The sequence below is a fragment of the Pseudorca crassidens genome, chromosome 14 (genome assembly GCF_039906515.1).
Source record: "Pseudorca crassidens isolate mPseCra1 chromosome 14, mPseCra1.hap1, whole genome shotgun sequence".
NCBI lineage: Eukaryota > Metazoa > Chordata > Mammalia > Artiodactyla > Delphinidae > Pseudorca > Pseudorca crassidens.
Window position 1 is genome coordinate 23,681,585 of NC_090309.1, and position 23,815 is coordinate 23,705,399.

Consider the following 23,815-nt stretch of genomic DNA (forward strand, 5'->3'; position numbering starts at 1 on the left):
GTTTCTAGGTAGATCCAATTTTGTGTTTCCAACATACAAAACTATTCTTAGTGTATAGTTGAGGAAAAAGTGAAAATATTTATTAGCATTTGAATCTAACGGTACAGTACAGGCAAACCAACTAAATATTCTAATTATCCAGAAATATTTGTAATTAAAAGTGTTTATCTTTTTTTCTGGGCTGAATTAGTATAACATTATTGAATGGTTTTCCTTTCAACAGATATATAGATGATAGATAGATAGATAGATGATAGATAGATAGATAATAGATAAAGAGAGATAGGTGACAGAGAGAGAGAGAGAGAGGGAGAAAATCTGATAAAATCTGTACAAATACAATTATACAGAACACATAGCCTTAGTTTTGAGAAGAATGTTACTCTAGTTGACGTTTTTTAATGGTACATGAATCAGGACAAACAGAAGGGAGGAAGGCACCTAGGGCACAAATATTAAGGAAGTCCTCATCAGGGTGGTACAAGTGTGGGGTCAGCCCCTGAAAATGAATGCAACCTTAAATTTTACCCCCTAAGTACCTCACTCATATCACTCTGGTCTCTGCAATTGCCCAGTTTTGGAATTACCTCACTGCCTTATCAGCTTTCTTCCAAATTTCCAGTGCCTCCCATGATGCCTAGCTTCTGAGATGTCCTCCTGCACTAGAGCACTGAACCCCAATCATATTTAGGAGTTTTTCTGTCCTATTTCCTTATCAAAGCTCTAGTTGTTTCTGCACTGTTCATGTGGAGAATGCTGTCACATAGACAACTTTATAAATAGCTGTTTCATTTTTGAGATAAAAAGACTGAAAAAAATTCATCTAAGCTCCCCAGAAGTACTTGAATTTTATAGAAAAATGCCTGCATGCTAAGGAATGCATTTTTTAGTATCCTCAATGCTCACTTCCACCTCAGTGCATCTGCTGGTGTGATCTGATCCCACGGTCCATCTACAGCCTCCAGTTGAGAATTGCCTCCTGGGGAGGATTCTTCTTCACATGTCTACAGGGAGCTGCCACTCACATTGCTGTCCACAGTAGACCCTGTGCTTTTTAGTTTGTTACAGACACTTTAATTTCTTATTTATTGTGGTTTTTCAATTGTCTTATATGCATTGGTTTTATCACCTTGATTGTATTTTAATTTCTTTACAGTCAGGTTTTTTCACATTCAGACTTTTGTTTTATAAATCATGAATCTTTAATTCTCTGACATCAAAACAGACTATAATAGAGGAGCTGAAGTTATAGATTTGGGGGCCGGGATTCTCACTTGCATCACTAAAATTAATTCACATTTGCAAACTCACCATACCTCTGCTTAAAGCAAGCCCTGCCAGCATGTCTTTCCCTATGCTTTACCACTGCCTTTTAATTGGTAACTAAAGAATCCAATTGTCATTTCTCCAAATGAAGGGAATATATTCTGTTTTTAAAAATGACTAAGCAACCTCTAGGCTGAAATCCAACTACACAGTGTGTATGGGTTTTGTAGCATTACACCAGATTTTCTCGTTAAAACCTTTACACAACAGTAATCCATCACAAAGTAAGATGTTCAATGACTTTAGAAGTGGAGGTTAAGAGACATTATAATCAAATAATCTTTCTTCTAAAACAGTTTAACCCTCCTTGTCAATAGAAATAATGGTAACATACTTTTAGCCTGGGACTCACCAACTCTAAACAACATTATTTGAGATGATACACGGTTTGTTTGTTTCTTTGCTTATTTGTGAAACTTCAGTTAAAAACTAAATTATATAGTAATAGATAAAGAAATGATTTAATTCAACTTTTGCTGATGTAAAGATGGAACAAAAAACAAGGAGAGAAACAGAAATGGTGATTCTTTTTCAAGTAAATATTAATAAAGAGATTATTGTGCGTGTTTTAAAGCATGGGGTTTGGAGATGGAAATATTTAGTATTGATATTGTTTTAACTTTCATAATGGATAATTTTGAACATATGCATAAATAGTTTTGTATGAAAAATTCCCATTTACCTACCACCTGAATTCAGCTACCATCAACCTTGGCCAGTCCTAGCCTAGCCTCACCCCCTTCCAACCTTCCTCCTTCAAATTTTTTGAATGTATCTGAGAAATCTTATCATTTCATATGTTAATATTTCAGTATGTAATTTCAAAAATGAGAACTCATTAACTTAACCAAAATATCAGTATTAGATTTAAAATGTAAAATAATTTATTATCATCAAATATCCAGTCAACATGGATATTTCCAATTATCCATTAATAAGAAATTGATTTTAGGCCTTATTTTTCCTCTTACTTCTGTATGGCTTCATTCTTCTTATCTGTAAAATGAGTTTAAAAGCCCCACCCGAAAGGGGAGTTGAGGATTAAATGAGGTAAGATATATATATATTCATTTTAATAAGATATTTTTTATAATACAATTTTAGATTTTGGGAATATGCATTAAATCTAAGTCATCAAAAAGTCATAAAGGGCAAATATAAAAATAAAATTGAGACTGGAAAAACTGTAAATCACACTCTGACCATCTTTGGTTTCCTCCTTTGTGTTCTCTCTTCTCCCTCTATCTAGACCCATTGCTCTCACTTCTTCCTCACTCATATTTACCTATTTGTGTCCCCCCAAAAGATGAGTATTACCTGTTTGTCACTTGGAAATGATAAGCAAAACCACACTATGGTGTTGAAGTTATTGACTGAAAAAAGAAAAAGAGTGGCAATGTATACATTTTCTCACATACTTTAGAGCACAACTTTGAACCTATGGGCCATTTCTAAGCAGAGGAAATTTCTCTCTGCATCTGAATCCATAGAAGTGACAGCTAACTCCAACTATATATTTATAAAAAGTAGCTAGTCTCCCTTAATATAGATAGATTTCATTAAGATTTACCCTAATCACATGTCACTCATAAGAAAAGAGAGGGTCAATTTCCTCCCTATTTTAATTTTTCACTAATCCACTATTTTTTCCCTATTTTGATAGTATTTCAAATGAAATATGGGAAGGAGAAGTGTAAAACAGTTGAAGTTAAATTCCAAATACATTTTTAATGATAATTAATGCTCAATTTTTAATAACAAATGTCCAATTTTTGCCTCCTATGAGCAGTGTATGTGTGAGCCCATTTTTTTCACAGTTTCACCGACATTCTTTTAAGATTTTTCCCATTTGATATGTGAAAATAATATCTCTTGTTTTAAGTTGTGTGTCTTTGGTTAATAGTATGGTTGAGTATTTGATATTTTATTGGTTATTTCATTTGTGTCATTAATGTTTACACACTTTTTACATTTTTGTATTGGAGCATTTGTCTTTTTTATATTGAATGCTATTTTATCATATGTACACAGTACACTTTTCATTTCCCTGTTTTCCAGGTTACCAAACTGCTCTGAACTTTCTATGTTTTGACTAGCATTGTGTGCCTTGAATACTAATAATCATTGGACTTGCATGGTACTTAAAAGTTGAAGATTTCAAAGTACCTCATTGTAGTGAATTCCCATCACACCCCAGTGTTTCAAAGGCCTTTTAAAGGCAAGTAAAATGGAAAGTGACATTTTCCTGGATGTATGGTCAGAGAGATGGCAAATTTATGACCAGAAACAAGAATCCAGATATCAATACCAACTCCATCCTCTCTTTTTTGTTTTTTTACCTGTTACCATAGGAAATAGAAAACTACATGTATGCAGGACATCTGCAAAAACCCAACCAATTGTTTTTTGTTTTGTTTTGTTTGTTTTTGATTTTGTTTTTGTTTTGTTTTATGATCCTGTCTTCTCTATGTGAGGACCAGCAGATAAAATTTTGATATTCACAGTTATCACTCTACAACCCTGTCAGGTGCTGGTGAACATTCCAACAAGTACACCTAAGCATTTGCCGGATGCCCAGACTGTGTTCTGAGAGATGCAAGAAAAGGAAAGGAAAGCTCTTTTACTAGCTGTGGAAGGCTGCATTAGTGGAATATGCCTTCTAAGAGGATGCCTTTGCTCAAAAAATTTTGGCGTTATTTTTGCAATTTCCCTCAGAAACTGTTTTGCTCCCACTGTATTTTGTTTAAACTATAATTTTGAAAAAAAAGGAACAATGACAACGTGAGCATTCTACATTTCACTAAACAATTTAAAATAACAAATAGCTGTTAGTCCACTTTGTCTTGGTCCCATAATCCTCCTTACTAAGAAATTCATTTTCAAAGGGAAAACAATGCTTTTTCACTATTGATGGTATTCAAAAGAACACCATTATCAGAACCTAAAAAGCAAAGTTAAAGGAGGGTCCTTCAGGAATAGAAGCAATATTTGGACAGCAGGTGAGTCTCCGTTATTTATTATTGTGTCCTCAAGGCCAGGCTCAGTGCCTGGCATATAGTAGACACTCAAAAATTCTTACTAAGTGAATAAGAGAAAAATTCAGAATTCCAGAACCATTTGATAAAACAAGAATTTCATAGTGTGACACTGACATTGAGATTACTCCTCATACTGATGGAACAAATACTCCTTTGTGCAGTTTTACAAGATTCATCAATTAAAAAATAAAATTTTATTTAGAAATTACTTGAATTATTCAAATATGTTTATAAGCATAATAAACTATTTGATAAAGAAATTAATTATATGATATATGCAAATATGTACTTTCTATTATTAATAATAGCAGAAATAATCTATTCTATGATGTAGGAAATGTGTTAGAATAATATTTTTATGACAGTTTTCCAGGAAAAACATCACCAGCAAACAGGCATGATTAATTGAAAATGATAGGATCAAAATGATCTATCAGGAAGGCTTGATAGGCAATTGAGGCTTAATATATTAGAAAATATAATGAATTATTATAAGGAAAACGGATACTGTTTATAAATTGTCAAGTAATTGTACAATAAAAATAGTTCACTGCTTTCATATTAATTTAAGATTACCATTTGAGGATTTAGGGACAGTAAAATGTTTTTAGTTATAAAAAGGTTAATTAAGACTTTTTTTCCTGTCTTCTGTGAGTCTTACATTCTCTGAGATCTGGTAAGAACTGTTAATGCAATCTTGTGTTTGTACTTAGAGAACTTCCCTTTCAGAAGTTGCCATTTGAGAATGAAATATCTGTATCTACTTCATTGACTCTCCAGCTGTTGTCAACAATTATTTGGGAGAGCACTTCTTATTTTCCTCACACTGCCTCTTAATTTATTTTTATCTTTTAACAGTTTCATAATTAACTCTATATTATGGTAAATGTCCTTAGGAAAAATGTTACAAAAATATTTTAGTGCAGAATATTTACATTACAGAGGACTTGAGATGATATGGTTCCCATAATGGGTATCCAAATTCCCTTTCATTTTTTTATTGAGTAATGGATGTTATACACTTCATTGCTTGTATTGTTCTGGGTAAAAACAAAATAATTATGTAAACTAAAACAAATTGGATGGATGAGTTTCTTTGCAGAACAAAAAGTAGGTATCCTGAAATAATTGATAATTAAATCCAGCATAAATTGCTGAAATTTTCCCACATCAAATTCAAAAGTGATATTTGGGTTACTTAGCCCTTTAAGTCTATCAGTGAGCTCTTGTTAACACCTCCCATGTCATTATCAATTCAAGAATATCCTTTTTTATTAAAATAACATCTATTACTTAGAAAGTATTTTCATACATTTCTGGATGTTATTGGAGGTGTGATTCAGAGAAGAAACTGACCATAACATTTCAGAACTTTGTAAGTGTTAATAGCAGTTTCAAGTAGAATGAGAAGCAAAATGCCACTCTCTACTTCAATAGAGGTTGGGTGGGGAAATGGGAAATGGATTCTAAAACTAATTTGCAAAGGCACTTGAGGTTATAAAATTAGAAGTGGTTTCCACGAGCTGAATTTTTTTACACTGTCATGAAGAACAGTAGGATAGAGTCTGAAATTGTTACATTATTTGTTCCTACTCAGTGAGTTATTCTTCTTGATTTAGGGGTATACATTAAACACTGCAGAAAGTCTTCTTATATAAACTAATTACAATCTTAGAAGTAGAAAAACAACTACTATAAATATTCTGCAGAGAAAACAAGTTGAAAATATGCTTCTGGATAACTCAACCAAAATAATTTCTTACAGTAATATAAATTGAATGATAAATGCAATTAAGCATCTTTGGTATATTATGTAGTTGATGTTTAAGACACTTTTTAGAATGTAAACTTAAGTAATACTAAAATGCTTAAACATCCCCAACTTTTTGCTTCTATCTTCATTCTTAATTTCTAGGGTGACAGAATGATCCCATCCTAACATTTTACATGTTTGTATACAACATGGGGAAAATCCTCTAATTTCATGACATTATATATTATTTTTATTTACTGTATACAACTTAATATTAAAATGTTCTTTGAACAGAAGGGAAAGACTAATTAAAACAACTTCCATGGGACCAATCTTAACAACTAATGGCCAAACATAAACTTCAGTTGCATCTTTCTCTTCACCTCCTTAGACTTTGTGAAACACGTTCTATGCTGAATTGTGCAAGATCTTGGATTCTGACCACATATGGATTTGAACCCCACCTGTGCTACTTCCCAGCTGTGTAACATTGAAGACAGTACTTATTTCTGAACCTTTATTCCCTCTATGAGATTAATGGAATAAGAGAATAAGCTTGGGTAACAGTAGATCTTACCATATGGGGTTATTAGAATTAAGTGACATGAATGTAAAGCATTTAGCACAGTCTCTAGTGTATATTAACTGTTCATTAACTGTTAATTATCAATAGTATCATTATCATGTCTTTACAACTAAAGATGGAACAAAAGGGCAAGACACGGGAGACCTGTTTGAAAGATGTATGGAAGAAAATGAAAACGAGAAAGAAGACAGGAAGGCAGGGAGAATGCCCTGGAGTAGGTGCCTAAAAATGTTGTCATGGGCATAATCAAAGACATTAACAAAACAAAGAAGAAAGCTAATATTTATTGAGCAATTGCAGTATGCCAAGAGTTTTTGAAACATTGAAACTGAGGCTCAGAAAAGTTATGTAGTTGGACTAAAGTCACATATCTAATAAATTACTGACAAGGAATTAATATTCAGATATTTTGATTCCTTTTAAGTTAAACCATTACTGGTCACTTACATCCTGCTTATGATGTTACCATGGGGATGATTACTCTTGATGAAATATGTACATAAGACCAGAGTTAGACTATAAGAATCCTGATATTATTAGTTCCCAAAAACCATCTAGTTTACTAAACATTGAAATAGTAAAAGTTCTGATCACCCAATTCCAACATGGAGGTGAGGGGTTTTCCCCATATCAATAAGCAATGCTCAGACACCAGCTAGTTGTCTTATAATTCAGCTCAGTTCTGACACTATCTACCCAGAAATAATGACAGATTCCACAGGTAAAGGCTCAGTCCCACAAGACTACCTCCCCTCTCCACTTCAGACACCAGTCACAATTCCAGGTTGTCACTTGACTGGCCTGCTATAGATTGGATGTCCCAACGACCCTCACTTTGTGTTTAATTAATTTTCTAGAGAAGTTCACAGAGCTCAGAGAAATTTTTTACTTTTTAGATTATTGGTTTATTATGGAAGGGTATAACTCCAGAAAGGCCAGAAGGAAAAGAGGCATATGGCAAAGTATGGAGAGAACAGAGCTTCCATGCCCTCTGAATGCTCCATTCTCTCTACATCTCCACTTGTTCATCAACCTGGAAGCTCTCCAGAGCTCTCTCTTTTGGAGTTTTATGGAGGCTTCATTACAAGCTTGGCTGATTAAATTAATGGCAATTGGGGACTGAACTCGATCTCCAGCCTCTCTCCCCTCCCAGAAGGTCCGGAGGTGGGACTGAAAGTTCCAGCTGTCTATTCATGGTTCCCTTGGCAAACAGTCTCCCATCATTACATGCCTTCCAAAAGTCCCCTTATTAAGATAAACCCAGTTGTGTGTTATGAATAACAAGACATCCATTTTACATTTATGGCTCTGAAGTGATTTCAGGAAGTGATGACAAGAGACAAAATATTATGACAAAATATGCTCCCATTATTTTTATCACTCAGGAAATTTCAAGGGTTTTGGGACCTTGATCCAGGAACTGTGGACTGTTCCTTGATCCAGGAACTGTGATCCAGGAACTGTGGACAAAGACCAAACATATCTGAATGACCAAATATATATTTCTTATAAAACACAGTATTTAGTCATGGAACTGATGTGTCTTCTTTCTATTATTAACTTTTCCACATATAAAGGGAAAATCAGAACTTTATGGTCTTCCAAAAAAAAAAAACCTTTTATTTGTCATGGTATAGTGGTGACCTTGGTCTTCTTTGAAATCACTCATGTTGACTGAAATAAAAACGCACAATGCGAGAGCTGTGAATTTCAGTTTTATTTGGAGACTTAATGAGGACTATAGCCCAGGAGACAGCCTCTAGGGGAGTGCTAAGAAACTGCTCCACAGAAGTAGGGGAACATCCTGGATATATTTTTTTTTTTTTTTTTCAGGTAAGAAATACATGTTATCAAGCATACATCTTGGTAAAATGTTATTGTTAGTCATGTGGATCAGATATCTCAGTTAATGATTTTAGTGCTTATCTATATATTAAAAGATGCAAGAATCTGAGGGTCATTGAAATTCTTCCATTTTATCTATCTAGGGGCCCATGTATCCAAAATACAGCATGCTTCATCCTAAATTCATTTTAGGGTATACTTGTAGGTCAACAGCTGCAGTGGTTAATGACTTGATCCATGTAATAGCTGGTAACTTTCTTTGTTTACACTCATTTGACATTTATTCAAGTATTGCTGTGTAGCATTATGCATAGTGTTTCTTCTATTCTTACTTCATGAATTTAATATATGAATCATCTTTTTAAAGAGATCTATACATTTTATATATGCACCATCTATACAAGTAGTGTATAAGCCAACAAACTAAATATTTTGATATCCTCACAAATCCTAGCTCAGAATTGAATAGCAATCTTTGAATAGGAGTTTAAGCCACTGAACATGGAGAAAGCATACCCATGTCAAATGACATATTATCGAAAAGACATGATGAATATGATTGTGATGGAATGATATATTGCTCAGGAAAATAAAAAAGGAAACAGAATAGAAATGCATGAAGAGACTCTTAATTGTACTCTGATCTTAAATCTACCTTGTACAGCTATTAAAGAAGTCTGCTCTTCGAGGCCACGGGCAAAAATCCAATTACTTACAACAACATTGCATACATTCCTAGAACCTGAAATTCTTACATGATTGCAACAATATGGACCAAGAGCCTTAAGTACACCTACAAGCCTTGACTCACTATTCTAATCCTAGGAATATATGCAAAGAGAAGACTAACCAGAGTTTAAACACAAATATTCTCTTTGAAGAATTAGAGTAACTGATACTTGGAAATTGCCTTTAAGTCCAAAAATAAGAGCTCCTTCAATGATGTCATGGTTATCTGTTCAATGGAGTATTACACATTCTTTAAAAACTACTTATACAAAGGGTATTTAATGCCATTGGGGAAAAGAGAAAAGAGAAAGATAGAAAAGTGCAAAACTTATCTTTGTTACTTATAATTAAATAGAGCAATATATTTAAAATATAGGCATATCAAAATATTATCTTTTTATTTTCTCTAAAAAGAAAATATTTTAATTTTTATAAATTGTTTTACAACATCATTATGATGAAGTTAAATAACTTTAAAGACTAACACAATTAAAACTTTATTATGTATTTAGTAACATCATTTTTATAATTTATTATAAAATTATGTTTATTGATAATATGTAGCTACTAATATAAATTTATAAGTGGATATTCCAATACATAGTTAAACTGAGAAAGTTAACCATCAACCTTATTCTACTAGTTTTACTAGTTTTTATAGTGACCAGACTATCATATACTTGAAACGTGCATTGTATATAAGGACAGCTAAGTCATTTTTAAGTTTTTTATAATTTTTCTCCAATTCTGAGATAAAATATATTGGGTATAGAAAAATTTATGGATTCAAATACTCTGACCCACTTAGAACATCCATATAAAGTTGCAAGACAAATGGCATATTTACAATCAGAGTTTGCTGCTTGGATGTGGATGGGTAAGTCACAGAGGATTCTTTTAAAGGAAAATAATAGCTTTACAATAAAACTTCTCACGCTTTATGATCACTCCCTTGAACAGTTCATTTACTTTTCTGGTTTCAACCATTATGTCTATGCCTTACAGCTCCCAAATCTGTATTTCCAACTATGCTTACTCACCCAAGTTCCAGATCCATATTTCATACACAGTTCCACTTAGATATCTAACAGTCACCACAAACTCGAAATAACCCACCATAACTCTCCCAACCCAATAAACATGTTCTATTTTCTAACTTTCGGATGTTGTTAATAGTATCAAAATGTGTCTAGTGTACACATTTGTGGTACAAAATGTGTACCACACCCTCTCTTTTCTCTCAGCATTAACAACTTGATGGTTTCTAAATTCCTCTGGGCTCTTTGCCTACTGAATTAACTCAATCAGCATGTCTATTGACTCTTTCTTTTCCTAATTCTCCCTAGTTTTCTATTGCAATACTTTGCACTCTCATCAATCCCTCATCACGTCATACCTGGTGACCTGCAGTCATCTTTTTCTTGGACATCTTTAAGTACACTAGAGGTGTTATAGCTGGCTTTTAATCAATCACACTGTCTCACCCATGAGTTATAGTTAATTTAAAATGGCAAGACTTGGGAATTAGAATGTTTTTATTCAAATTCAGTCTGTAAATATCAAAATACATTCATTCTAAAATGTCTTTGATATAATATATTGGATATACAGTGAGAAAATTCAAACATTATAGAAAAAGTAAAAATATTAATTCACCTTTTAACAAATTTTCATCCAGGATCTAAGAGTTTCTTAGTCTTCTCTACCGTGTTAAGCAGGGTAGAGAAAATAATCATTTCAAGGATGCAACTAAAATGATGTATTAGAAAATAGACTATAGGAAAACATAAGATTAGCAATCCACGTGGTGGTCAGGGAAACCATGTGTGTGAGTATGTGTGTGTGTGTGTGTGTGTGTGCGTGTGTGAAGCTTTAATCAACTTGAATATATGTGTAAAGTGCCTGTTTCACATGCAACACATTTTAGACTCAATACAGATGCAAAGAAGCCTAAGATAAACTTCCAAATGATTTACAATTACATCGGTGATAGGAAACTCAGACATGCTAAATAAAAGCAATAAGATGAAGTAGAATACAGACATCTATAAGTATCAAAACCTAATTTGTGTCTGCCAGTGTGTTGGAGAGCAAATTTTCAGAAAGTGGTAACCTGCACTGCATTATTTTAAACTGAGGGAAAAGAATAGGTTCCAAATGTATCCAAACCACCAAATATCTTCCTGCAAATCTTTAAACTGTTTTTAACCACCAATATAAAAATCCATTGAGGATTTCTGCAGAATAGAATGTTCTTAAGATACCAATTCTAAAATTATTTAACATTTAATGAACCCCAAAGGATATGTTTACATGTAGAATACAAAGATACAATACTGTGTCAGCTATAGATTGCATTTGTTTTCTGCACTGCAACAAACATGCACCACCATATAAATTCTAAAAAAAAAAGAAGAAAAATGGTAAAGATACTAAAGATGATGTCTGAATTGCGCCCAGGTTGACAGTGCCCACAGGTGCTTGGTAGTTGCAATATTGAGGCCCATTAAGGGCTAAATTCTCAGGAAAAATGGGGAAATTGTTAGTAACAACAATAGGATATCATGAGAGGGATTGAACGAAGGTGTTAGTATACTAACATCCTTTCTTTCAGATGTCAACATTTCCACCAATATATGAACATATTCATTATAGCAGTGTTACAGTATGGATCATGAATTCCATTTTGCAAGTTATTATAGCAAAGGTTGAAAACTGAATGATCAGATAACAAGGGGTACTCCTTTTTATTAGCTAATGAATTTTATGTTTGGGATTATATATGCTATAGAAGGAATTAAATAGATGAGGGTCCACAGCAAAGCTATTGTAAACAGAAAACACATTAGGGAGCCATTTAAGTGGGTGCACAGGAATGGTTAAAGTATTCTTAAATGTGTGTAGAACAGAGAAGCAGAGATGCAGAGACCATGTAGAGAGGCTATTTTTAAAGAATGCTTGCGTTCCGTGCACACACACAAATGAAAGTACATAGGCAGAAATAATAAAGTTGCAAATAATATTTAGTAGTTGCAAACCACCTGAAATTCTTAATATATATTCATATATATATATATATATGTGTGTGTGTGTGTGTGTGTATAGTTGTGTGTATGTGTGTTCATTGTAGATATATTCATTGTATATTTTATTCATATGTCTATAGAGGCATATACGATTTATTATATTTTTAACGATGATATACTGTTTTGAAATTACAAAATAGAAATAAAGAATCTTCACCAGTAACATCACCTTTAAACAAGGCTGAGGGGGGAACATTGCTAAATTTATAAAAACAAATAAAAATCTCCTTAAAATAAGTAATTGGCTAGTAATTTAAACCAATTGTGCTAACTTATAACCACATAAAACTCTATTTTTAAAGATGACCATGACTAGAACTATAGCATTTGTTTATATATTTATATTTTATTTATTAAATCAGAGATATATAGTAACAGCTAAAATTGTGATCTAAAAATCAAGCAAACTAGAATTAACATTGGGTACATTTCACTGTATTTGTTCCAGTTGCTTTACCTTAAATAGAAATAGTTTACATAAAAATTTATCTACTTTTAAATAAACACACTCTTTTTCTTATGTTTTTCAATGCTAGTTCATAACAAAATTATTTTTAAGAATTTTTGATAATGCAAAGCTTAATTTTTAATTTTGTAACAAGGATTCTAATATTAATATGAACACAAAATCTTAAAACACACAATTTCAGAATTTAAAAAAATACAAATATTCTTCATTCCATTCCACAGTGATGCTCCCTGGAGCACTTATATACACACGCATGTACCCACAAACTCTCTCTCTCTCAAAAGCACATGCAAACAACTAATTTTAAGCATAGAAACATAGACAACAAAAAGGGAAGCAGCGCTGAAATTTATTTCTAGTCTTAATTATTCCTTTGTCATTACTTTGCAGGAATAAGAAAATAAAAATCCTGGAAGGTAAAAATTAAAGGATAAAAGTAGAATAGACATAGCACAATTAAATATAAGATAATATAGTTTATAGAAATGTGAATACTTTGATGACGGTAAGAACAATGTTTCATGTGGACACTGGGCACAGATGAATCTGGGGTCTCTAAGACTCTCCCATGAAAGAATACAAGCACTGATAATCAAATTACTTTTACTTCTGACATATAAAATTATGAGACTTGTTTCTATTCTGGGAGGTTTTTATTACACATTGCTCAGGTTAAAACTGTTCAGAGTCCTGCAATATATGCATCTGGTAGTCTAAGGTTAATTGGATGGACAATTAATCTTTGGCCATCTGTCAAGGACACTGGATTCCTGCCAAAGAAGGAGGAGTAAACAAAATGGCCATTCATGTTTCTTCATTCTCCATGATTCTATTATTCTAAAAATAAATTTCCTCAAAATATATAAATGAAAGCTATGAAGTCTACAATCCTGATGAATTAAAATGTAAGGCAGAGGTCCAGGGGACTCTAGGGGAGTCAAGAACAAGAAGCTGCTAAAACACTAGAACACATTGTTTTTACTTTTCCTGGGCACATTAATAAAATCAACAACCCAAAGAAAAATGGAAGAGAAAATCAGATTAATTTAAACATAAGCCTGGTTCTCCATGTACATTTACATAACAAAATGAACTTAGTAACTGATTTATGCATAACAGTATACTAAACATTAAAAAGAAATGCAATTTATATGTAATTACAGGGGGTAAGGGGAGGCCGTAACCAATCAAAAAGCGATCACATGACAGTCTATGATAAAGGACCAGATTGTAGTGCAGATTCTATGAACTCAGATGTCATAGGTGAGCAGCTTCTTTATGAAATAAAATGACCAATTAAGTAACTGTAGAATTAAACTGAATACTTTAGGCAGGGAAGACCCTAATATTTGTGGGATTGGAGAAAGAGTACAAATGGTCACACTTAGCTTGCATCTTGCTTCTCTTCTTTTCCTACCTCCAGGTTTTCCTGCATTCGACAAGCATCATGCATATGGGTATGGACACCCTCAACCTATAACTGTCTCAATCCCAGCCATCAGTTTTTCCTTGGTTGTATATTAAGCCTGTGTACCCAATCTCCAGCGGAAGTTAGCTTTGGGGTTATTGGAACAGAGAATTTTTGTACTAGGCATAGTAAATTTATTCCATTCTTCTACAGCTGCAAAATGAAAATAATCTGGGAGCTCAAAGATGAATTTGCTTTCACTTACTATGAGGAGGCAGTAGACACAGTGTTCATATGAGCTTATATTAGTTAAAGTGTCTTTTGCAAGTAAAGAGGTAAGGTCTGTTTTTGAAAACACAAAGGAAAATTCAGTCATACATTCATGATACCAACAATGTCATAGTTGTAGTAAGAAATTGTTAACTCCCTAATGGATCTGTACACTTTTCTCTTGTCCTCTCTCAAAGGGAAGCATTGCATTAAAAGGTTGAGAAAGAATTTTTTATATTATGTAAAAAAATTTTTTAACATCTTTACTGGAATATAATGGCTTTACAATGGTATGTTAGTTTCTGGTTGATAGCAAACTGAATCAGCTATACATATACATGCATCCTCATATCCCCTCCCTCTTGCGTCTCGCTCCCACCCTCCCTATCCCACTCTTCTAGGTGGTCACAAAGCACCAAGCTGATCTACCTGTGCTACATGGCTGCTTCCCAGTAGCTATCAATTTTACATTTGATAGTATATATAAGTCCATGCCACTCTCTCCCTTCATCCCAACAAACCTCCCCCCTTTCTGGGTCCTCAAGTCCATCCTCTACATCTGAATCTTTATTCATGTCCTGCCCCTAGGTTCTTCAGAACTTATTTTTTTTTTTAGATTCCGTATATATGTGTTCGCATACGGTATTTGTTTTTCTCATTCTGACATACTTCACTTTGCATGACAGATTCTAGGTCCATCCACCTCACCACAAATAACGCAATTTCATTTCTTTTTATGGCTGAGTAATATTCCATTGTATATATGTGCCACATCTTCTTTATCCATTCATCTGTCGACGGACACTTAGGTTGATTCCATGTGCTGGCTATTGTAAATAGAGCTGCAATGCACATTGTGGTACATGACTCTTTTTGAATTATGGTTCTCTCAGGGTATATGTCTAGTAGTTGGATTGCTGAGTCATATAGCAGTTCTATTTTCAGTTTTTTAAGGAACCTCCATACTGTTCTCCAAAGTGGCTGCATCAACTTATATTCCCACAAACAGTGCCAGAGGGTTTCCTTTTCTCCACACCCTCTTCAGCATCTACTGTTTGTACATTTTTTGATGATGGCCATTCTGCCTGGTGTGAGGTGATACCTCATTGTAATTTTGATTTGCATTTCTCTAATGATTAGTGATGTTGAGCATTCTTTCATGTGTTTGTTGGCAAACTATATCTTCTTTGGAGAAATTGCTGTTTAGGTCTTCTGCCCATTTTTGGATTGGTTAGTTTGCTTTTTGATATTGAGCTGTATGAGCTGCTTGCAAATTTTAGAGATTAATCCTTTGTTAGTTGGTTCTAACAATTGCAAATATTTTCTCCCATTCTGAGGGTTGTCTTTTGGTCTTGTTTATGGTTTCCTTTCCTGTGCAAAAGCTTTTAAGTTTCATTAGCTCCCATTTGTTTATTTTTTGTTTTATTACTGTTTCTCTAGGAGGTGGGTCAAAAAGGATCTTGCTGTGATTTATGTCATAGAGTGTTCTGCCTATGTTTTCCTCTAAGAGTTTTATAGTGTATGGCCTTACATTGACTTCCTTAATCCATTTTGAGTTTATTTTTGTGTATGGTGTTAGGGAGTGTTCTAATTTCATTCTTTTACATGTAGCTGTCTGGTTTTCCCAGCACCACTTATTGAAGAGGCTGTCTTTTTTCCACTGTATATTCTTGCATCCTTTAACAAAAATAAGGTGACCATATGTGTGTGGGTTTATCTCTGGGCTTTCTATCCTGTTCCACTGATCTATATTTCTGTTTTTGTTCCAGTACCATACTCTCTTGATTGTTGTAGCTTTGTAATATAGTATGAAGTCTGGGAGCCTGATTCCTCCAGCTCCATTTTTCTTTCTCCAGACTGCTTTTGCTGTTCGGGGTCTTTTGTGTTTCCATACAAATTGTGAAATTCTTTGTTCTAGTTCTGTGAAAAATGCCATTGGTAGTTTGATAGGGATTGCACTGAATCTGTAGATTACTTTGGGTAGTAGAGTCATTTTCCGAGTGTTGATTCTTCCAATCCAAAAACATGCTATATCGCCACATCTTTTTATGTCATCTTTAATTTCTTTCATCAGTGTCTTATACTTTTACTGCATACAGGTCTTTTGTCTCCTTAGGTGAGTTTATTCCTAGATGTTTTATTCTTTTCTTGGCAATGGTGAATGGGAGTGTTTCCTTAATTTCTCTTTCAGATTTATCATCATTAGTGTACAGTAATGAAAGAGATTTCTGTGCATTAATTTTTATCCTGCTACTTTACCAAATTCATTGATTAGCTCTAGTAGTTTTCTGGTAGCATCTTTAGGATTCTCTATGTACAGTATCATCTCATGTGGAAAGGGTAAACAGATTTACTTCTTCTTTGCCGATTTGGATTCTTTTTATTTCTTTATCTTCTCTGATTGCTGTGGCTAATTGTCCCAAACCTATGTTGAATAATAGTGGTGAGAGTGGACAACCTTGTCTTGTTTCCGATCTTAGTGGAAATGATTTCAGTTTTTCACCATTGAGAATGATGTTGGCTGTGGTTTTGTCATATATGGCATTTATTATGTTGAGATAAGTCCCCTCTATGCCTACTTCCTAGAGGGTTTTTATCATAAATGGATGTTGAACTATGTCAAAAGCTTTTTCTGCATCTATTGAGATGATCATACGGTTTTTCACCTTCAGCTTGTTAAAATGTTTTATCACATTATTTGATTTTTTTATATGGAAGAATCATTGCATTCCTGGGATAAATCCAAATTGATCATGGTGTATGATCCTTTTAATGTGCTGTTGCATTAAGTTTGCCAGTATTTTATTGAGGATTTTTTTTCTTTTTTTTTTTTTGCAGTACACATGCCTCTCACCACTGTGGCCTCTCCCATCATGGAGCACAGGCTCCGGACGCCCAGGCCCATGGGCCATGGCCCACAGGCCCAGCCGCTCCTCCGCATGTGGGACCCTCCCAGACTGGGGCATGAACCCATGTTCCCTGCATCGGCAGGTGGACTCCCAACCGCTGCGCCACCAGGGAAGCCCCTGTTGGGGATTTTTGAATCTATGTTCATCAGTGATATTGGCCTGTAGTTTTCTTTCTTTGTGACACCTTTGTCTGGTTTTGGTGCCACGGTGATGGTGGCCTCATAAAATGAGTTTAGGAGTGTTCCTTCCTCTGCTATGTTTTGGAGGAGTTTGAAAAGAATAGTGTTAGCTCTTCTCTAAATGTTTGATAACATTTGTTTGCGAAGCCATCTGGTCCTGGGCTTTTGTTTGTTGGAAGATTTTTAATCACAGTCTCAATTTCAGTGCTTGTGATTGGTCTGTTTATATTTTCTATTTCTTCCTGGTTCAGTCTCAGAAGGTTGTGCTTTTCTAAGAATTTGTCCATTTCTTCCAGGTTGTCCATTTTACTGGCAGGTAGTTGCTTGTAGTAATTTCTCTTGGTCCTTTCTATTTCTGCAGTGTCAGTTGTTACTTCTCCTTTTTCATTTCTAATTCTATTGATTTGAGTCTTCTCCCATTTTATTGATGAATCTGGCTAATGGTTTATTAATTTTATTTATGTTCTCAAAGAAACAGCTTTAATTTTATTGATCTTTGCTTTCATTTCCTTCATTTCTTTTTCATTTATTTCTGATCTGATCTTTATGATTTCTTTCCTTCTGCTAACTTTGGGGTTTTTTTGTTCTTCTTTCCCTAATTGCTTTAGGTGTAAGGTTAGGTTGTTTATTTAAGTTGTTTCTTGTTTCTTGAGATAGGTTTGTATTGCTATAAACTTCCCTCTTAGAACTGCTTTTGCTGTATCCCATAGGTTTTGGGTCATCTTGTTTTCATGATCATTTGTTTCTAGGTATTTGTTGATTTCCTCTTTGATTTCTTCAGTGACCTCTTGGTTATTAAGTAGTGTATTGTTTAGCCTCCATGTGTTTGTACATTTTACAGATATTTTCCTGTAATGGATATCTAGTGTCATAGCATTGTTGTTGTAAGAGATACTTGATACAATTTCAATTTTCTTTAATTTAACAAGGCTTGATTTGTGACCCAAGATATGATCTATCCTGGAGAATGTCCACGAACACTTGAGAGGAAAGTGTGTATTCTGTTTTTGGATGGAATGTCCTATAAATACCAATTAAGTCCATCTTTTTTAATGTATCATTTAAAGCTTGTGTTTCCTTATTAATTTTCATTTAGGATCATTGGTCCATTGTTGAAAGTGGGGTGTTAAATTCCCCTACTATGATTGTGTTACTGTTGACTACTCTTTTATGGCTGATAGCATTTACCTTATGTATCAATGTGTTCCTATGTGGGGTGCATAAATATTTACAATTGTTGTATCTTCTTCTTGGATTGATCCCTTGATCATTATGTAGTGTCCTTCTTTGTCTCTTGTAATAGTCTTTATTTTAAAGTCTATTTTGTCTGATATGAGAATTGCTACTCTAGCTTCCTTTTCATTTCCATTTGCATGGAATATGTTTTTCCAACCCATCACTTTCAGTCTGTATGTGTTCCTACATCTGAAGTGGGTCTCTTGTAGACAGCATATATAAGGTCTTGTTTTTGTATCCATTCAGCCAGTCTTTTGGTTGGAGCATTTAATCCATTTACATTTGAGGTAGTTATCGATATATATGTTCCTCTACCATTTTCTTAATTGTTTCTGGTTTGTTACTGTAGGTCTTTCCCTTCTCTTGTGTTTCCTTCCTAAAGAAGTTCCTTTAGCATTTGTTGTAAAGCTGGTTTGGTGGTGCTGAATTTTCTTAGCTTTTGCTTGGGTATAAAGTTTTAATTTCTCTGTTGAATCTGATGAGATCCTTGCTGGGTAGAGTAATATTGGTTGCAGGTTTTTCCCTTTCATCACTTTAAATATGTCCTGCCATTTCCTTCTGGCTTGCAGAGGTTCTGCTGAAAGATAAGCTGTTAGCCTTATGGGGATTCACTTGTATGGTTTTTGTTGTTTTCACTTTGCTGCTTTTAATATTTTTTCTTTGTATTTAGTTATTGAAATTTTGATTACTATGTGTCTTGGTGTGTTTCTCCTTGGACTACCTTGTATGGGACTCTCTGCACTTCTTGGACTTGATTAACTATTTCCTGTCCCATATTAGGGAAGTTTTCAACTATAAACTCTTCAAATATTTTCTCAGTCCCTTTCTTTTCTCTTCTTCTTCTGGACCCGTATATTTTGAATGTTGGTGTGTTTAATGTTGTCTAAGACTGTCCTCAATCGTTTCATTCTTTTTTCTTTATTCAGCTCTGTGGTAGTTATTTCTACTATTTTATCTTCCAGGTCACTTATCCATTCTTCTGCCTCAGTTATTCTGCTATTGATTCCTTCTAGAGAATTTTTAAGTTCATTTATTGTATTGTTCATCATTGTTTCTTTGCTCTTTAATTCTTTTCGGTACTTGTTAAACGTTTCTTGTATTTTCTCCATTCTATTTCCAAGATTTTGGATCATCTCTACTATCATTATTCTGAATTCTTTTTCAGGTAAACTGCCTATTTCCTCTTCATTTGTTTGGTCTGGTGGGTTTTTACCTTGCTCCTGCTGTGCATTTCTTTGTCTTCTCATTTTGCTTAACTTACTGTGTTTGGCGTCTCCTTTTCACAGGCTGCAGGTTCGTAGTTCCTGTTGTTTTTGATGTCTGCCCCTATTGGCTAAGCTTGGTTCAGTGGGTTGTGTAGGCTTCCTGGTGGAGGGGACTAGTGCCGGTGTTCTGGTGGATGAGGCTGGATCTTGTCTTTCTGTTGGGCAGTACCACGTCCGGTGGTGTGTTATATGGTGTCTGTGACATTATGATTTTAGGCAGCCTCTCTGCTAATGGGTCAGATTGTGTTCCTGTCTTGTTAGTTGTTTGGGATAGGGTTTCCAGCACTGTAGCTTGCTGGTCGTTGAGTGGAGCTGGGTCTTAGCATTGATATGGAGGTATCTGGGAGAGCTTTCACAATTTAATATTATGTGGAGCCACTAGGTCTCTGGTGGACCAGTGCCCTGAGCTCAGCTCTGTCATCTAAGAGGCACAGGTCTTACACCCAGTCAGAGCACCTAGACCCCGTCAGCCACATGGCTCAGAAGAAAAGGGAGAAGGAAAAAGAAAGAGAGAAAGAAAAAAATAACATAAAATAAAGTTATTAAAATGAAAAATAATTATTAAAAATAAAAAATTTAAATAATAAAAAAAGAAAAAGAAAGAAAGAAGTAAGCAACTAAACCAAAAACCAAATCCATCAATGATAAAAAGCACTTAAAACTATACTAAAATAAGCAGAAACAAACAAACAAAATAAAACAATAACAAAAGAAATTGACAGACAGAACCCTAAGAGAAATGGTAAAAGCAAATGTATACAGACAATATCACACAAAGAAGCATACACATACACACTCACAAAAGGAGAAAAAGGCTGTATATATATATATATATATATATATATATTTAAAAAATGGAGGAAGAGAGCAGCACAATTAATAAAGAAATCTACCAATGATAGTAAACTCTAAATAGTAATCTCTAAATACTAAACAAAGGTAAACATAAAACTGGAAACATATTAGATGCAGAAAGCAAACCCCAAGTCTACAGTTGCTCCCAAAGTCCACTGCCTCAATCTTGGGATGATTCACTGTCTATTCAGTTATTCCAGAGATGCAGGGTACATCAAGTTGATTGTGGAGATTTAATCCATTTCTCCTTAGGCTGCTGGGAGAAATTTCCCTTTCTCTTCTTTGTTCACAATGCTCCTGGGGTTCAGCTTTGGATTTGGACCCACCTCTGTGTGTAGGTCACCTGAGGGCATCTATTCTCACCCAGAAAGGATGGGGTTAAAGTGGCAGCTTATTAGGTGGCTCTCACTCACTCAAGCCAGGGCAGGAAGGGGTATGAAATGTGGGGCAAGCCTGCGGTGGCAGAAGCTAGCATGACGTTGCAATAGCCTGAGGCATGTCATGTGTTCTCCTGGGGAAATTGTCCCTGGATCACAGCACCCTGGAAGTGGCAGGCTGCACAGACTCCCAGGAGGGGAGGTGTGGATAGTGACCTGTACTTGCACACAGGCCTCTTGGTGGCTGCAGCAGCAGCCTTAGCATCTCATGCCCGTCTCTCATGTCTGCACTGATAGCCACAGCTCACTCCCATCTCTTGCGCTTGTTTAGGTAGTGCTCTGAATCCCCTCTCCTAGTGTATCCCAAAACAATGGTCCCTTGCATCTTAGGCAGGTCCAGACTTTTTCCTGGACTCCCTTCTGACTAACTGTGATGCACTATCTCCCTTCAGCCTGTGTTCACAGAGCCAACCCCAGTCCTCTCGCTGGGATCTGACATCTGAAGCCCAATACTCATCTCCCAGCCCCCACCTGTCCCAGCGGGTGAGCAGACAATCCTCTCGGGCTTGTGTGTGTTGGTCAGCACTAATCCTCTATGCAGGAATCTCTCCTCTTTGGCTTCTGTACCCCTGTTGCTGCGCTCTCCTCCATGGCCCTGAAGCTTCCCCCCTGCCACACCCTGTCTTCGCCAGTGAAAGGGCTTCCTAATGTGTGGAAACATTTCCTCCTTCACAGCTTCCTCCCTGAGGGACAGGTACCGTCCTTATTCTTTTGCCTCTGATTTTTCTTTTTTCTTTTGTCCTACCCAGGTATGTGGGGAGATTTCTTGCTTTTTGGGAATTCTGAGGTTTTTTGCCAACGTTCATTAGCCGTTCTGTAGGAGTTGTTCCCCATGTAGATGTATTTCTGATGTATTTTGGGGGAGGAAGGTGATTTCCACGTCTTACTTCTCCACCATCTTGAAGGTCTCCCCAAGAAGGAATTTTTTAGATTCTTCATAAGTGTCATCATTTCATTCTCTGAACACTTCAAAGCATAGGAATGCAAGAGAACTAGCACTCTTTCTTTAAAATGTGCATTACAATGATAACACTTCCACTTCATATTACTCTTCCATTTTTATACACTATACATAAGGTATTTGGGCCCAAATAAGGTGCAGTTATGGAAGCACTGAAATGGAGATGGCTTTGCCTCTTGAAGTTTTAAGAGCTTTCCTACTTAACTGCAATTTGGGAGGGAGAAGCAACTCTTTAGAGTGCTCTGTAGTGTCCTAAATGGCATGCTTAGGCAATCAGGCAATCACTTACATCAGATCATTCAATGTTAAAGAGAAACACATAGGAGATAATTCTATTCCAAAAATGGTAGTGATAAAGAAATGGTGAAAGGAATGATTGTTCTTTTCATTAAATCCAAAATGTAAACACTTGAGCCTAAGCAAGACTTTTCTAACATAGACAGCAAATTAGAGTCAAAGCAAATGACATTTTCACGTGTATTTTGAAAACATTTCATTTGTTCTATTGTGTTCCCAAACTAGGATGTTATATTTAGAAAAATTAACTGCGGAAAATGGAAAATCTGATTCCTGAGAGAAAACAGCAATAACAGTAGTACTATAACTATCTAGTTCCCATGAAGAAATAGCTTTAAAATCTGGCACAGATTTTATTTTATTTTAATATCTTGATAGATATTAATATTGCCTAAAACTACAGCAATGTGTTGTAATTTTATCAGTACTCAATATGTTGATCTTAAATATACAATCAAAGAAATAAAATTAGTTGTCTCAATTCATTATCTTCATATACAACTTTTTGTACATGAATCTGAATTATGGTCAAGTTAAATAACACATTTTCAGAAATCAGATGAGAAATTTTCTCAATGCCATGAAATACATGTCAATCCATCAAGACATAGTCATCATAGTGTGTAATTTCTAGTATCATCATAATCCTTAGACTAAATCTGAGCAGCAATCAAAGGAAAGAATGAAGCAGTATGTGTTTTGGTTTTAATTGAGACTCACAATCTGTAACAAGTAGGGCAGGTGAATCACAAAGGTAAACCCCTGAAATTTGAGGCAGTTCTTTTAAGACTCAAAAACTTTCTCTTCAAGTACCTGGGAACAATTAGGTCCTGAGAGACTATTTCAAATGTCTACAGAGTTGAAAAATGCACAAATTTCTGATTTATTATTTTACAATGGAAAATAATGTCATAGGATGAGGAAATACTTAAACTCAGAGTGATAAGCACATTTTCTCCTCTGCCATCCAATGCTATGGGAAGCCAAATCGAAATCAGAAACCACTTTATTGATTTACCACAAGAACTAATGGTCTCAAGACAGAGAAATACTCAAAGGTCCATCACATCAGCACTTCCTCTTCATGAGCTACACGTGTACAAGAGCATGAGAGTGACTTCGTGAGAATGGAAACAAGAGAATGGGGTCAATCAAGCTTAATGTTC

The 23,815-nt window shown here is 34.9% G+C and overlaps 1 protein-coding gene across 2 annotated transcripts in view; it reads left to right on the plus strand.

Annotated features, from left to right (window-relative positions):
* Nucleotides 1-23,815, plus strand: part of LRRTM4 (leucine rich repeat transmembrane neuronal 4) — an 848,801-nt gene that overhangs the window by 765,526 nt on the left and 59,460 nt on the right. The window lies entirely within an intron of this gene.